Genomic DNA, 15,895 nt, shown 5'->3' with positions numbered 1-15,895 from the left:
GGATGACAGGGAGCAGAGCTTTAAGAGATTGTACATTTTTAATAAATAAATAATATTAAAAAAAATAATAAGAAAGAAATATTATATATTTTTTATATTATATTTAAAAGAAACTAATCAGTTATTGCAACTTTACTAGTTTTCATCCTCAGGGGGTATATAAATCTATTCTCAGAGCACATTTTAATGTGTGACAAGGAATGTGTCTGAACCCACTACACATAGTAAAAGATTATTCAAAATACATGAGCGGTGTTACCCCAAATGTGCTCTGGATGTGGAGAGTCAAGATACTGTATGTGGACTCAGAGGCGGCTCTCTAATTAGACGGTTAAGGCGGCCACCTAAGGCCTCGCGCTACGAGGGGCCTCGCGATTGCAGCCTAAAACCATATAGTCAGGGCCGGCGTGGCACTACCTCTGTTGTTCTCGCTAAGAGAGAGCCTGCCCGCGGCCCGCCCGCGGCCCGCCCATCCGTTCCGCCGCTTGGACAATTACTATCTGTGTGATAGAGCGGGGCAGACGCTGTTGTCCGCTCGTTGCAGAGGGGAGGCTAGCAGAGTGTCACTGTGAAGTGCGGATCGCCCCGCCTATCCTCCGCCCAAAGATGCAGAGAGAATCTGGAGGCGGAAACGAAAGGAGAAAGTCAGCTCACTGCCAACAGAGTGAGGGGGGAGGAGCTCTGGCTGGCTCTGCTAGGAGACCCCATGAAGAAAAGGCATCCAGGAAATCTGAAGAGGCAGAAGCGCTGAGGCTGAACGATTGTCTGAAGCTGAGGAGGAAATCGACTGACAAGGTAAGTAATTGCCGATGCAATTGATTGTTAATTGGTGCCATTCTTCCCGACCACCCCCACTGCCTCTTGCTGATCCCATCCCCCCACAACCTTCACAGATCTCATCCCTGATGGGGGGAGATTAGTAAGATGGCACCCCCCATTACCGCTGCCACTGATCCCCCCTCACCACTACAGCTACCACTGATCCCAGCCCCCATCACCACCGCTGCCACTTATCCCACCCCCACATCACCACCACTGCCACTCATCCCACCCCTACATCACCACCGCTGCCACTCATCCCACCCCCACATCACCACCGCTGCCACTCATCCCACCCCATATCACCACCGCTGCCACTGATCCCACCCCACATCACCACCGCTGCCACTCATCCCACCCCCATATCACCACCGCTGCCACTCATCCCACCCCCACATCACCACCGCTGCCACTCGTCCCACCCCCACATCACCACCGCTGCCACTCGTCCCACCCCCACATCACCACCGCTGCCACTCATCCCACCCCCACATCACCACCGCTGCCACTCTTCCCACCCCCACATCACCACCGCTGCCACTCATCCCACCCCCACATCACCACCGCTGCCACTCATCCCACGCCCCATCACCACCGCTGCCACTCGTCCCACCCCCACATTACCAACGCTGCCACTCATCCCACCCCCACATCACCACCGCTGCCACTCGTCCCACCCCCACATCACCACCACCACTCTTCCCACCCCCACATCACCACTGCTGCCACTATTCCCACCCCCACATCACCCCCGCTGCCACTCATCCCACCCCCCATCACCCCCGCTGCCACTCATCCCACCCCCCCATCACCACTGCTGCCACTCGTCCCACCCCCACATCACCACCGCTGCCACTCGTCCCACCCCCACATCACCACGGCTGCCACTCATCCCACGCCCCATCACCACCGCTGCCACTCATCCCACGCCCCATCACCACCGCTGCCACTCGTCCCACCCCCACATTACCAACGCTGCCACTCATCCCACCCCCACATCACCACCGCTGCCACTCGTCCCACCCCCACATCACCACCACCACTCTTCCCACCCCCACATCACCACTGCTGCCACTCTTCCCACCCCCACATCACCACCGCTGCCACTCATCCCACCCCCCATCACCCCCGCTGCCACTCATCCCACCCCCTCATCACCACTGCTGCCACTCGTCCCACCCCCACATCACCACCGCTGCCACTCGTCCCACCCCCACATCACCACCGCCGCCACTCATCCCACCCCCCCATCACCACCGCTGCCACTCGTCCCACCCCCACATCACCACCGCTGCCACTCGTCCCACCCCCACATCACCACCGCTGCCACTCTTCCCACCCCCCCATCACCACCGCTGCCACTCATCCCACCCCCCATCACCACCGCTGCCACAATATGCAGTTCATTTTAATATCGCCTGCTTATTTATTTCTTTTATCGTGCGTGGGGGGCCTCCTATATGATTTTCGCCTAAGGCCTCAAAAATTCTAGAGCCACCTCTGTGTGGACTCAATATTCTCAGGGATTTGGGCCTGCTAGTACAAAGGGAGGGGAGTATTGTGTACCCTTTGTCTCCAACTACAGCACCAGTTCTAACAAAATCTTTACCTGGTTTAAAAGAAATTGGCATATATTGAGAGACAATTACCCAATGATTTCTGAGTTTTCCTTGCCTTCACTAGAGTCTTAAGCCCCAATGTCAGGCGGCATCAACCATTTCAATAGAAACTGGCCGAAATTCTGCCTGTGTGTACTTCTACCAGTATGACAGAAGCTGCCCATTTGTCTGACTTCTGTTGATGGGGCATGACCAAAAAAGGTCTGCCGACCGACTCCCGATTAGCACTCTCAGCTGATGGCTGAGAGCGATGACCGAAGTGTTCTGGTGCAGGGGCATTCCCCTGTCAGAACACAAAAAAAACAGCAAGGGAGATCACTGTACTACCATCAGGTGGTTAGTACAGCGGCTCCGACCTGAATTGTCAGTTTTTTTATTCAGCCTGCTGGGTTAAATAAAAAAAAAAAAAAACTAGCAGTGTGTACAAGGCTTTATTGCTGGGGCTTTATATTGTACAATCTAATTGTCAGCTGCTATTGAAAGACATCCCTGTCACTTTCTTGGGCCCTAGAAGCACATGGTCCTTTCCCTGCTTATCATGTATCCAGTGTACTGGCATGATTAGAGTATCACACTTAAATCACCAACATCAATGGCATATAACTGGGATTAAACAGTATTTGACATGTCAAAGTTCTTATGTGGTATATTTGATCAAATATCTATGTGGTTATATTATATTGGACAAAAGCTCAAAGACAGTAATCCTTCAGAGTTAAACAGTTGGAGTAGCCACTTGCCCATCATTTTGTATCCATGGAACACTTAGTTGCTCATGGCAATTGACTCAATTGCACCCTTGCAGTACAGAGGTGACCATAAACTTCAACTTACAGTGGTTGTAAACCTCTGACATGAAACATGAACAAATCCTTGTATTGGATTTACTTGCCTTAATCCAAAACATTGAGTGTAATTTCTTTCTGCTGTCCAGTTCCTCTACTATCTGTATGGGTCACTGCTGAAAGGTTTTCTTGACTCCAATAGACAGAGGGGCCCTTCAGCCCTTCAGCCTGTAATTGTTATCCTCAGCTGTGCATTTGTTTTTGTGTGCCGTGTGGAGGGGGTGTGTGCCTTCCCTCTAATCAGCTCTGAGGTTACACAAAGCCCTATCCCCTCTCTGAGCTGTGCAGTGTGTGAGGTCAGATCCCTGCTCCCTGCCTCCTACTGCTGAGAAATAGCCTTTGATCTGTGTTTTTTAGGAGGCAGTACTCAAGAGAGGACCGCAGATAAACAGGTACAACTTATGTAGTAGGATTTGTTTCATCTGCAATTCATCTGAGTCTTGTCCCTTTACTGGATATATGTAAGGATTTACAAACACTTTAAAGGGTAACTCCACTTTCGTGGGAAAAAATAATTACAAATAAAAAACAATTAATATAGCGTATACAATTGCGACACAAGTCATATTGTAATTGAATGTTATTAAAATTTACCTTTCATTTTCAGTCTGCAGCGTTTTGTCATTTTATGCAAAATGCAATGCAATATGGCTACCTGGAGGTGCTCTGTACACAGATGGTGTACAGAACGCCCCCCCCCCCCAATATGTTATTTCCTGCTTGTATGATTGGCTTACTGATTTTCCAGAAGTCTGCACTAAGATGCAAATGAAATCTTGAGCATTCCCTGCAACAAAAATGTAAAAATGGCATGGGGTCTCCACCAAAATCCATACCAGACCCTTATCCGAGCAAGCAGCCTGATTGAACAGGATAAAGGGGGGGGCGAGCGAGCAGCCCCCCTGAACCATACCAGGCCACTTGCACTCAACATAGGGAGGGTGCTTTGGGGTGCCCTCCAAAACACCTTGTCCCCATGTTGATGGGGACAAGGGCCTCTTCCCAACAACCCTGGGCTGTGGTTGTGGGGGTCTGCGGGTGGGGAGCTTATCGGAATCTGGAAGCCCCCTTTAACAAGGAGGCCCCCAGATCCCGCCCCCCCCCCCCATATGTGAATGGATATTGTACCCCTACTCAATCACCAAAAAAGTGTACAAAATAAATAAAGACAAAAGCCAGTTTTTGACAAGTCCTTTATTAAAAAAAAATAAAAAATAGTGTCCCCCGATGTAAATCCTTCGTCAATCACGTCGCCCGCCGCACCCAAAAAATAGAAAAATAAAATGCTCCCGCCTCTTCAGACGCCTCCGGCGGAATGAGCTGCTGGAGCTGTGATAGCTCTTTTATAGGAAAGGGGCAGGGACAGCACTTGTTGGCACCGCCCCTTCTGATGTGACGTCAGTAATTTATTCACTGCATAATGCAGTAGTGCATTATGGGGCGCTCGTGACCTCAGATTCCTATAAAAGAGCTGTCAAACTCAAACAGCTCATTACGCGGGAAGCGTCTGAAGAGGAAGGAGCTTCTTTCTTTCTTTCTTTTTTTCGGGTGCGGCGGCGGGCAACATGATTGATGATGGATTTACATCCGGGGACACTATTTTTTTATTTTTTAATAAAGGACTTGTCAAAAACTGGCTTTTGTCTTTATTTTTTTTTTGTACACTTTTTTGGTGACTAGGTAGGGGTACGATGTACCTGATATCCATTCATGGGGGCCCCTTGTTAAATGGGGCTTCCGGATTCCGATAAGCCCCCCACCCGCAGACCCCCACAACCACAGCCAAGGGTTGTCGGGAAGAGGCCCTTGTCCCCATATTGAGGGGAAGTGGCCTGGTATGGTTCAGGAGGGGGGGGCACTCGCTCCCCCCCCTTATCCTGCCCAGCCAGGCTGCTCGCTCGGATATGGGTCTAGTATGGATTTTTGGGGAGACCCCATGCCGTTTTTTTCATGTTTTTTATTTGTAGTGTCAGGAGCAGACAATACATTACAGCCACGAGCAAGTTTAAATTACATTTTTTCCTTTAGAAATATCAGTACTACTGCAGCAGGCTACATACATCACACAAATGCGCCACTTTACAGGCACATTAAGGGGACCCCCGAGGCACAATATTTAAAGGAATTATTTTGTTTCACTTTAAGCATCATTAAAATCACTGCTCCTGTAAAAACAATCATTTAAAAAAAAAAAAATTTGCATACACTTTTTTTGGGCAATAACTTGCATTTAATCCTTTAAAATTAGGACTTTTCATGTTTGTGTCCCATAGACTTTTAATAGACTTTGCATGTTCTAACAAACTTTTCCCCTATTCACGGTATTCTGCTGCGAACCGAACCGGGGGGTGTTCAGCTCATCACTACTGTTGACCATAACTGAATGACATACTCAAGATGCGGCCTTACCAGAGTCTTGTAAAGTGGTAGAATTATAGATTTATCTTTTAAATAAAAGCCCTTTTTAATGCATGTTAATTGTTCTGCCTGCAATATCAGATTTGACCACAAGATGGAGCCGGTGGTAAATTTACAGTTTTGCAGAAACCAGAAACGTTCATCTTTAAAAGTTCCCATCATTTCTCAGTCTAAGGTAAAAGGGACGGATTCATCCTGGGAACTCAAACTCCATATTAGAGACTGAAAGAAGGAACCAGCTATCAGAGCACATGTTGGACTGTTTAGCATGTTGGCTGCTAAACCAGGGATTGCCAGTGAAACAGTGGCTGCTAAAACAGGGACTGCCAATGATACAGCAGCTACCCAGTGGAATACACAGTGACTACACAGAGGCCTACTACACTGTCAGCACAGCCACTTTCAAAAGGCAACACAACAGTCTCTACGTAGTCAAACAACTCTGCAAGCAACATGTCGCAGAGTTGGGTATCTTCACTTAAAACAAGGTCCCAAGTCTTTGGGTCCTCTAGTACCTCGTCCGGAAGTAATGCACTCGCTATCACTCGCCCACAAGCTGCAGCTGCAAAAGCTAGAGCAGCCTTCCCTGAGCAAGAAATGCAGATAAATAATGAGAGAGTACGATTAGAGGACAAAATAGTTCAGCAACAAGCACACTTAGAGGTTGAGAAAGCACAATACGAAGTGTCCTTGGAAATGCAGAAAGCCCTATTAAAAGCAAACCTAGAGAAAGTTGCTGTAGAGAAAGTAGTAGTGGATGTTATAGCCAAAAAAAAAGGCTTTAGAACTAGCTGTAAACTAGTAAAAAAGTGAATAAAATAGTGAACACAGTATATGCAGCAGTGTGCTCTGTCCAGAAGCTAAACCTCAATATCCTCTACAACGTACTTCAGACTACATCTATCAACACTCCAGGCCAAGCATCAACAAAGTCTACAGCATTGAGACAAACTGAGGATGCTACATAGGACCACCACAAGTCAGCGAAAAGTCTGAAATCTGCAAACAAGAGAACGCCAAGCAAAGTCTCATACATCAGACATCTTACATGCAAGGTACCAGAATCTACAAATTATCCTCCAGGTCCTGCCTTCACTTCAGAGCAGTACACCAAGAACTGAGTTAAAACTATAAACTATTAAAAGGTATGATCACACACCACCTTTTCACCATAGCAATACACAGCCAGCTAATCAAGCCACGGCAGACTTTGCCAAGTTTTTTGCACGATGCAAGTTCGTTAAACTTTTCCTGTCTTGTCCTCTTATAACTATCGCCCTGAATGTTACAGAGTCTGACGATCTTCTTTCCCAAACACTTTTAGAGGCTTAGACCTGTCATGTAGTGAAGAGATAGACCTCCTTAACAAACGACTTGGAAATGAGTCAGCTGAACATGCCAGGCAAATTAGGGCAATAAATATAAACTACCCAGAAGCTGGCCTTAAAATGATCCAGGATAGATTTGACGAATGTTATGGCTCAGCAGAAGCAATAAAAAACGCACTATTCAAAAGACTCAGCAGGGAGTATTGATGTTTTTAAAAGACTCTTGGATGTGCATCTTAAAGAACACAACATACAGGGATATGGAAAATGATAGTCGACACTGACACATGTACATGTACACAGTTAGAACTGGATGGACTATTGTCTTTATTCAACCTTACTTACTATGTAACTTGATAACTTTCCTAAGATACCTAACAAGGCCTATCAGAAACTCAGGGAACTAAGTGACTTACTAATGGAACTTCAGGTAGCCAAAGCTGAAGGGGACTTACAAGGACTTGCCTTCCTTGATACAGCCAGAGGTGTCAACCCACAAAAGCTACCCTATAACTTACAAGAGCAGTGGATCACACATGGCTCCAAATATATAAGACAGTATAATGTTCCATTCTCTGTTTTTGTGAACGTTGTAAGCCAGCAAGCCAGAACAAGAAATTATCCTAGATTTGAATTAATATTGTTATGTGCTGCTCCTACAGGGCTGAACCCTTGCAAACCTCCAATAAAAGTACAGAAAATTAATGTGACTCCTCCAGATTCCTTTCACAGGTCTGCTAGTTCTTCTAACTCAGAGACAAAGGTCAAAGATCTTGGTAGGCAGTGTCCTTTACACAGGAAGCCACATCATCTTCTAAAGTGCAGAGCCTTCAGAAGTCCCCAGAGGACTGCAAAGCCATCCTGAAGGCGAACATCTGCTACAAGTGCAAGTGCAATTTCCTAAGTTGTCCCGTATTTCCACATCTGTGATCAGGCCTGCCTTATTTGTAGATTTGCAATGCATTATCTCTAGTAGGGGCATCCACCAACTGACACATGAAGTTGTCCTGCAAGACACTTGCCTTAAATGACGTGCCTTAACCTCCCTGGCGGTATGATTCTGTCAGGAATTCTGTACCAAAAGCGGTACAATTTTTTTCATGGAAATTTGGCGTTATGTATTATAGGCCTACAGTTCTTAGTAATTACTGACTTAAACCTGACCAAAACAAGACTCTAGTAGACATCCCAGATGTGATAAATTTACATAGTTACATAGTTACATAGTTAGTGAGGTTGAAAAAAGACATCAGTCCATCCAGTTCAACCTATGATGTGTGTGTGTGTTTGCTATTAACCGTACATTGTATACCCCTGTATGTTGTGGTCTTTAAGGTGTCCATCTAATAGTTTTTTGAAACTATCAATGCTCCCTGCTGATACGACTGCTTGTGGAAGCGAATTCCACATCCTTACCGCTCTTACAGTGAACAACCCCTTACGCACTTTAAGGTTAAACCGCGTTTCCTCAAGTTTTAGTGAGTGGCCACGTGTCTTATTGTATCTCCTCTCTCTGAATAGTTTGTTCCTTATGCTCGGGTCGCCAGTACAGTATTTGTACATTGATATCATATCCCCCCTCAATCTTCTCTTCTCCAGAGAGAATAGGTTCAGTGCTTGTAGTCTTTCCTCATAGCTGATGTCCTCCATTCCCCTAATTATTTTTGTTGCCCTTCTCTGGACTTTCTCCAGTTCCAGCACATCCTTCCTGAGGACCGGTGCCCAGAACTGGACAGCATACTCCAGATGTGGCCGGACCAGAGTCTTGTAGAGTGGGAGAATAATCTCTTTATTTCTGGAGTGAATCCCCTTTTTTATACATCCCAGTATTCTGTTGGCTTTGCTTGCAGCGGCTTGGCATTGCATGCCACTGCCAAGCCTGTTGTCTACCAGTACCCCCAAGTCCTTTTCCATCCTAGACTCACCCAGAGGTTCCCCCCCTAGTGAGTAGCTTGCTTTCTGTTTTCTGGCCCCCAAGTGCATTACTTTACATTTTTCAACATTAAATCTCATCTGCCATGTAGTTGCCCACCCCGTTATTTTGTTCAGGTCCTCTTGCAAGGTTTCCACATCCTGCATAGAAGATATTGGCAAGCCTAATTTAGTATCATCTGCAAATACTGAGATTGTACTAGATATCCCCTCCTCTAGATCATTTATGAATAAATTAAACAGGATTGGTCCCAGGACAGAACCCTGGGGGACCCCACTTTCCACACCCGCCCAATCCGAGTACTCCCCATTAATCATCACCCTCTGGACTCTATCCTGGAGCCAGTTCTCTATCTGGGTACTCACCTTATGGTCCATACCTACCTTCCTTAGTTTGTACAGTAAGCGTTTGTGGGGAACGGTGTCAAAGGCCTTTGCAAAGTCCAGATACACCACATCCACAGGCTTACCTTTATCTAGGTGACAGCTCACTTCATCGTAGAAGGTTAATAGATTGGTTTGGCACGAACGATTTTTCATGAATCCATGCTGATTACTACTTATAATACCGTTTTCATTACTAAAGTCTTGTATGTGGTCCCTTATCATCCCCTCCAAAATTTTGCAGACTACTGATGTTAGGCTGACCGGCCTATAGTTGCCCGGGATATATCTCGGCCCCTTTTTAAATATTGGTACCACGTTGGCTTTTTTCCAATCAGCTGGCACCATACCCGTCTGTAAACTATCCTTAAAGATCAAGAATAATGGTCTGGCAATCACCTGGCAGAGCTCATTAAGAACCCTCGGGTGTAAGCCATCCGGTCCCGGGGATTTATTTATGTTAAGTTTCTCTAGTTTAGCTCTAAGTCTATCCTCTGTTAGCCATGGCGGTACTTCCTGAGGTGTATTATTTAGTTCGGCCTTACAAGCAAGGTTCGTGTAGCCCCCCGATTCCTTTGTGAAGACTGAAGAAAAGAAATTATTTAACACTTCCGCCTTTTCTCTGTCCTCTGTGGCCATTTTTCCTTTATCATCTTTTATGGGGCCAATGTGTTCTGACCTCGCTTTCTTACTGTTTATATACTTAAAGAACTTCTTGGGGTTCTTTTTACTCTCCTCCGCTATATGTCTCTCGTGTTCTATTTTAGCCGCCCTGATTTCGTCTTTACATTTCTTTTTACACTCTTTGTAATGCTTAAATGCTGCCAATGACCCCTCAGTCTTGTATTTCTTGAAGGCCTTTTCTTTAGCTCTAATATACATTTTTATGTTGGAGTTTAGCCACCCAGGGTTTAGTTTTGCTCTTTTAAATTTATTTCCCTGTGGAATGCACTGGCCCACCCCTTTGTTAAGTATGCTCTTGAAGCACTCCCATTTTTCCTCCGTGTTCTTTGTTCCCAGGGTTCTATCCCATTTGATATTTTCTAGCAGCGAACGCAGTTTGAAACACAAACGCATGAATTATAATCTAATCAATAATATAATTTTATTATATAATATATAATATTATATATATATATATTATATTATATAATAAAATTATATTATTGATTCGATTATAATTCATGCGTTATATTATATATATATATATATAGGTGTATATATATATATATATATATATATATATATATATATATATATATATATATATATCTATGTGTGTATATATATATTTGTGTATATATATATATATATGTGTATATACATATATACATACGTGTATATGTGTGTATGCATATATATATATATGTGTGTGTATATATATATATACACACACACATATATATATATATACATACATATATATATATATATATATATATATATATATATATGTATATATATATATATATATAATATAATATAAATGTTATGTGTGTGTTTGTGTTTTGTGCAACCTTCAATGTTTGAATTTCCCTCCCCAGGAGAAGGTAAGAGACCGCTGCGCGCTCTGCCCATCCACCCCGAGCGTGACTCGGGGATACCGATCCTAGCACAGAAAATCCACCCCGAGTCACGCTCGGGGTTTCCGCTAGGAGGGTTAAACGAGTGAGCAGTTCCTGCAGCCCAGTCATTATCAGAATAATTGAAATCCCCCATTATAATAACATTGCCCAGCCTTCCTGCCATTACTGTGATAAGAAATCTGACTCCTCCTCCTCTAAGTTAGGGGGCTTATAGCATACATCCACCATTATTTCCCATTTGTTTCTCCCCTTTAGAGTCCCAGCCACAAGGATTCCACCTCCTCCCTTGCCCCATTAGCAATGTTGTCTCTCACATTCACTAGTAAATCATTTTTGACATACAGACACACCCCTCCCCCTCTTCTACCCTCCCTGTTGGTCCAATTTAAGGAATACCCCTGAACAGTTGTTAGCCAGTCATGTGAGCTGTCAAACCAAGTTTCTAATATTCCCACACATTTGAAATCCCTCTCATGTATCAGCAGCTCCAGATCTTCCATTTTATTAGCTAGGCTTCCAGCATTTGTGCACATGCTTCTTAATTTTGTATAGTGGTAATCTGCTGCTGTATGGGGTGGCTGGGCTGAATTATGACAGCTTTTCCTCAGCTTTCCTATAGAATAGGAGTGCTGTGACGTCACTGGTGGTATCATTACACTCCTTATGTAGACACACCATGGAAATGCCATGTTTACTTTCGCTTTCACAAAGTGCTCCTTGTTTCAGGTCAGCACTGTAGACTGTCACAGGCAGTTGGCGGTTCCAGCACTTATCCCTGCAGGGACCTTCCAAACCCTTTCCCATTTAAAATGGCACTGGGATAAATAGCTAATATCCCAGTGCTATTCAAAACAGTGCTGGAGACTCTAGAGGTTTAAGGACCTATCAAGTGTGGGGCAAGAACATATGGAAGCAGCAGACTTTGACCTTCAACCTTGGATTGAAATTCAGCCAGTTAAGCATGGACCGACCAAATTTCTACCTATGTATGGGCTAGCTGGTTGTACACAAATCAATCTAAATCAACTTGTGCACAACCTGTTTTTTTCTGAAGGGCTCCCAACTGGCAGAATACAATAGCTCAGTGGGAGTGATTTCCCCATCCACATCGAATGTGTGGATGGTAGAATTAGTTAATTTTTTTCATTCAACCCTCAGGTTGAACAAAAGCAAAATTAATCATGTATGCCCTGGCTAAAGAGTACAGAAAATAATGTGGGAAAAATCCTTTAAGCTGTTCTAGAACAGTTCATTCTAGGTGTACCAGTGTATGATGCCCAGAGAGAAGGAATTTAAGATAAGGGAGGTACCTACAACACAAACTCCTCATCATCAAGACCTACAGATGGTCCCATAAGGAAGTTTTCAAGGAAACTGTCCAAGTTCACAAGCCACAAACATCTCTGCCACTAGATGTTAAATGGTGCCTGCTTTCCTGCTTTTAAAACATTATTTTCAAAACTTCCAGAAGATGCCATGGATCTTGACAATGTGAAACAGCCCAATGGTCACCCAGCTCAGGTCCATGCTCCTTCTGTGGGGCCTTCTGAAACACCATGCGCTGATACACCTGAAGACAAGAGACTCGTCCCTTCTCATCCCCTATAATGAATTGAGATGCAATATTGAGGTACTCCTAGAAAGCTAGCTTATGAGACTCCACTGTACAATATGCACAGAATGATTTGAACGGTCTGCAAACTTTTCAGGAACAGCAAGTTCAAATGGGGTGGAGTATAGCAGAGTGCCCATTTAAATCCTCATACTCAGATGCAGGCACAGACCCTTAAAATCTGCTTCCCACAACTCTCTGGGTTGCTGAACATGCCCAGACACTATCATTTCCTTTGTGTACCTCATTCAGAAAGGCCACATCTGATGATGCAGCAGTAGCTAGGCAAATTATCTTGAACCAAGTTAAAAGCTCTCCACTAGAGATGGCCTTGCGGTTCGCCCGGCGGTCGGTTCACGGCGAATTTTGCTTGTTCGCTTCCTGCCATATTTGTGAACACATGGCGTCATTCGCGGCGGCCATATTAGTTTACATTAGGGAGAACTTTGACCCATGACACAGCTGTCAGGTGGAACGGGACAGCCAATTGAAACATTTCAGCACATGGACATGCCCCCTATCCTATAAATAGACCTGAGCTGTCGGCTATTTCACATTTCGCTTTCTGCCAGTGTAGGGAGAGGTCTGCTGTGCTCATGAGGGAGAGTATGCTAGACACAAGTAGCTCTGTGAAGATCCACAAAAGTCCTTTTCAGGGCTGGTATTTCGGTATAGGTCCAGTCTCTCTTCAGTATAGGGACAGTCTGTGCTTTAGGGGAAGTTAGAGATCATCATCTGCAGTGACACAAATCGCTCTGTTAATGTCCACAAAAGTAATTTAAAGGGCTGCAATGTCGGTATAGGTCTATTACAGTCTCTTCAGTATAGAGACAGGTATCCAGTCTGTGCTTTAGGGGCAGTTAGAGATCGTCAGCAGTGACACAAATCGCTCTGTTAATGTCCACAAAAGTCATTTAAAGGGCTGCAAATTTTTTGGTATTGCTGTGCAGTGCACTAAAAAGGAGGGGGGGGGGTTTAAACTTGCACCCTCCTACGATACCCTTTATCAACAGAATTTTGTTCCCCTGTTTAGAGAGCTCCTGGGTTCCCTGCGTCAGTGGATGGGGTATCCCCTTTCGCTTTTAGGCCGGATTAATGTCCTTAAAATGTCCATTTTGCCTAAACTACTTTATTTTTTTGACACCTTGCCGGTTCAGGTGCCCATGTCCCAGCTAAAATCCTTGCAGCGTAGCTTTTTGAATTTCATTTGGAATGACAAGGTCCACAGGGTAGCCAGCTCTGTGGTCTTCTCTCCACGGCGGAGAGGAGGACTGGGGGGCGCCAGATATTATTAAATATTATTTTGCTTCCCACCTCCGGGTGGCGGCCTCCTGGTCCTCCCTGGTGGCCCCCAACCGGTGGTCGGAGATTGAGCAGGGTGTGCTCTTCCTGGTCCACCCTTGCTCTTTATTGTGGTCAGCTAATTTACACTCAGATAGAATTCTGCGAAATATGTGCCTTGCCCCTATGCTTTGCTCCTTGGACGTATGGCTCAGGTGTTATAGTAAGTGCTCTCTCTCCTCACCATGCCCGCTGCTCACTAGTGTTTTATTTAATCCTTCCATCTCAGATGGATTGCAGATGGGACGGGTGTGGACGTGGTTGCAGGCCCCTCTGTTTCAGCTTCGTAATCTTGTCCACCCGGTCTCACGCACTTTGAACTCCTTCGAAACTCTGCGAGAGAAATTTGGCATCCCTAAACATACCTTTTACTTTTATCTACAAGTCCGCCATTTGTTTCATTCACTGATTGGTTCTTTGATTCTGGAGCGGCCCACGGCCTTTGAACAGTTGACGGCATAGGGGCCCCACCAGAGACATTTAGTCTCCAGTATTTATAATATTTTACACGATGCTCAGCCTTTGGCGGAGGATACCCACCTGTATATGCGCAAATGGTCTGACATACTACAGAAGCCTATTTCTCTGCAGATGTGGGATAAGATTTGGACCGTGGCTTTCAAGTCTTCCCGGTGTGTGGTGCAGAGGGAGACTACTTTGAAAATCTTGTTATTCTGGTATAGGACCCCGGCCAAATTACATAAGATTAACCCGTCCTGCCCGGCTACTTGCTGGCGTTGCGGCACTGGTGTGGGCACTCTCTTTCATATTTTCTGGCAATGCCCTCCCCTTCAACCCTTTTGGGATATGGTGGGGTCAAAGATGCAGTCAGTGACGAGCTTGTCTTTTCCGCTGGATCCCCTTCATTACCTCTTGGGCCTCTCCTTCCCCCCCTTCCCCGGGGGCTCAAAACCCACCAGGCGGTTGATATCCACCTGATGCTGCCCTCTTCCAGCGCCTGGTGTTGGAGATACGGAGAATGGAATTCCTAACGGCTACGGTCCATGATGAAATCTCACGGTTTAACGTTATATGGGCTGACTGGGACCTTCAGGACTCTATCCTTACATGAATGTATTGTGTACTCTGCTGATTGATGTCTCTCTTTATGGTATCATCTGCTTCCTTATCATTTAGAGCATGTGGTGTGTAATGTAATATTTCTTTATTTTTTAATACGTTCCTTAGTACCTGCATATTCCAACTGGGACTGTTTTGAACTGCTTTGCAATGTTATTGTTTTTATTTCTGTAGGGGTTTCCTACCCCTTGTATGTTTCTTATCTTTGTTTATATTCTCAATAAAAATTACAATTTAAAAAAAAAAAGGGGGGGGGGGTAATCAACAGTATAATATACTTTGTAGAAAGCATATTATAGGGGATTAGTAGTATTATTGTGCACTGTGCAGCATTGTGACAGGTGTGGTGGCTGAGCGTTGCTGCAGCAATACTACAAACAGTGCCAAACTCCCTGGCAATTTTTTTGAACAACTGGTGTGATAGACCAGTGGCCCCCCAATACCACATTTTGAAGTGGGGTGTTATCTGAGTATACTTTTACAAGTGTATTTGTGTCCTGCAACAATATTGCCTCTTTTGCTGAGTTAAGTCTGATACACACAGTGCCAAACTCCCTGGCCAATTTTTTCAACAACTGGTGTGATAAACCAGTGGCCCCCCAAATACCACATATTGAAGTGGGGTGTTATTTAACAGTATACTTTTCTAAGAGTGTATTTTAGTCCTGCAAAAATGTGGCCTCTCTTGCTGTGTTGACTGTGCTACACACAGTGACAACAGTTACTGGCCAAATATTTGTAGAACTGTTGTAATAAACCTGTGGCCCCCCAATACCACATATTGAAGCGGGGTGTTATCTGAGTATACTTTTACAAGTGTATTTGTGTTCTGCAACAATATTGCCTCTTTTGCCGAGTTAAGTCTGATACACACAGTGCCAAACTCCCTGGCCAATTTTTTCAACAACTGGTGTGATAGACCAGTAGCCCC

The 15,895-nt window shown here is 45.0% G+C and overlaps 1 protein-coding gene across 2 annotated transcripts in view; it reads right to left on the bottom strand.

The window, feature by feature from the left end:
• LTBP3 (latent transforming growth factor beta binding protein 3) overlaps positions 1-15,895 on the bottom strand; it is a 1,036,617-nt gene that overhangs the window by 538,119 nt on the left and 482,603 nt on the right. The gene's annotated exons all lie outside the window — the stretch shown is intronic.

Source organism: Pelophylax lessonae (assembly GCF_965119305.1).
Source record: "Pelophylax lessonae genome assembly, chromosome: 10".
NCBI classification, from domain to species: domain Eukaryota; kingdom Metazoa; phylum Chordata; class Amphibia; order Anura; family Ranidae; genus Pelophylax; species Pelophylax lessonae.
Note: the sequence above shows the minus strand (reverse complement) of the source record. Positions and strands in the feature narration are given on the sequence as shown.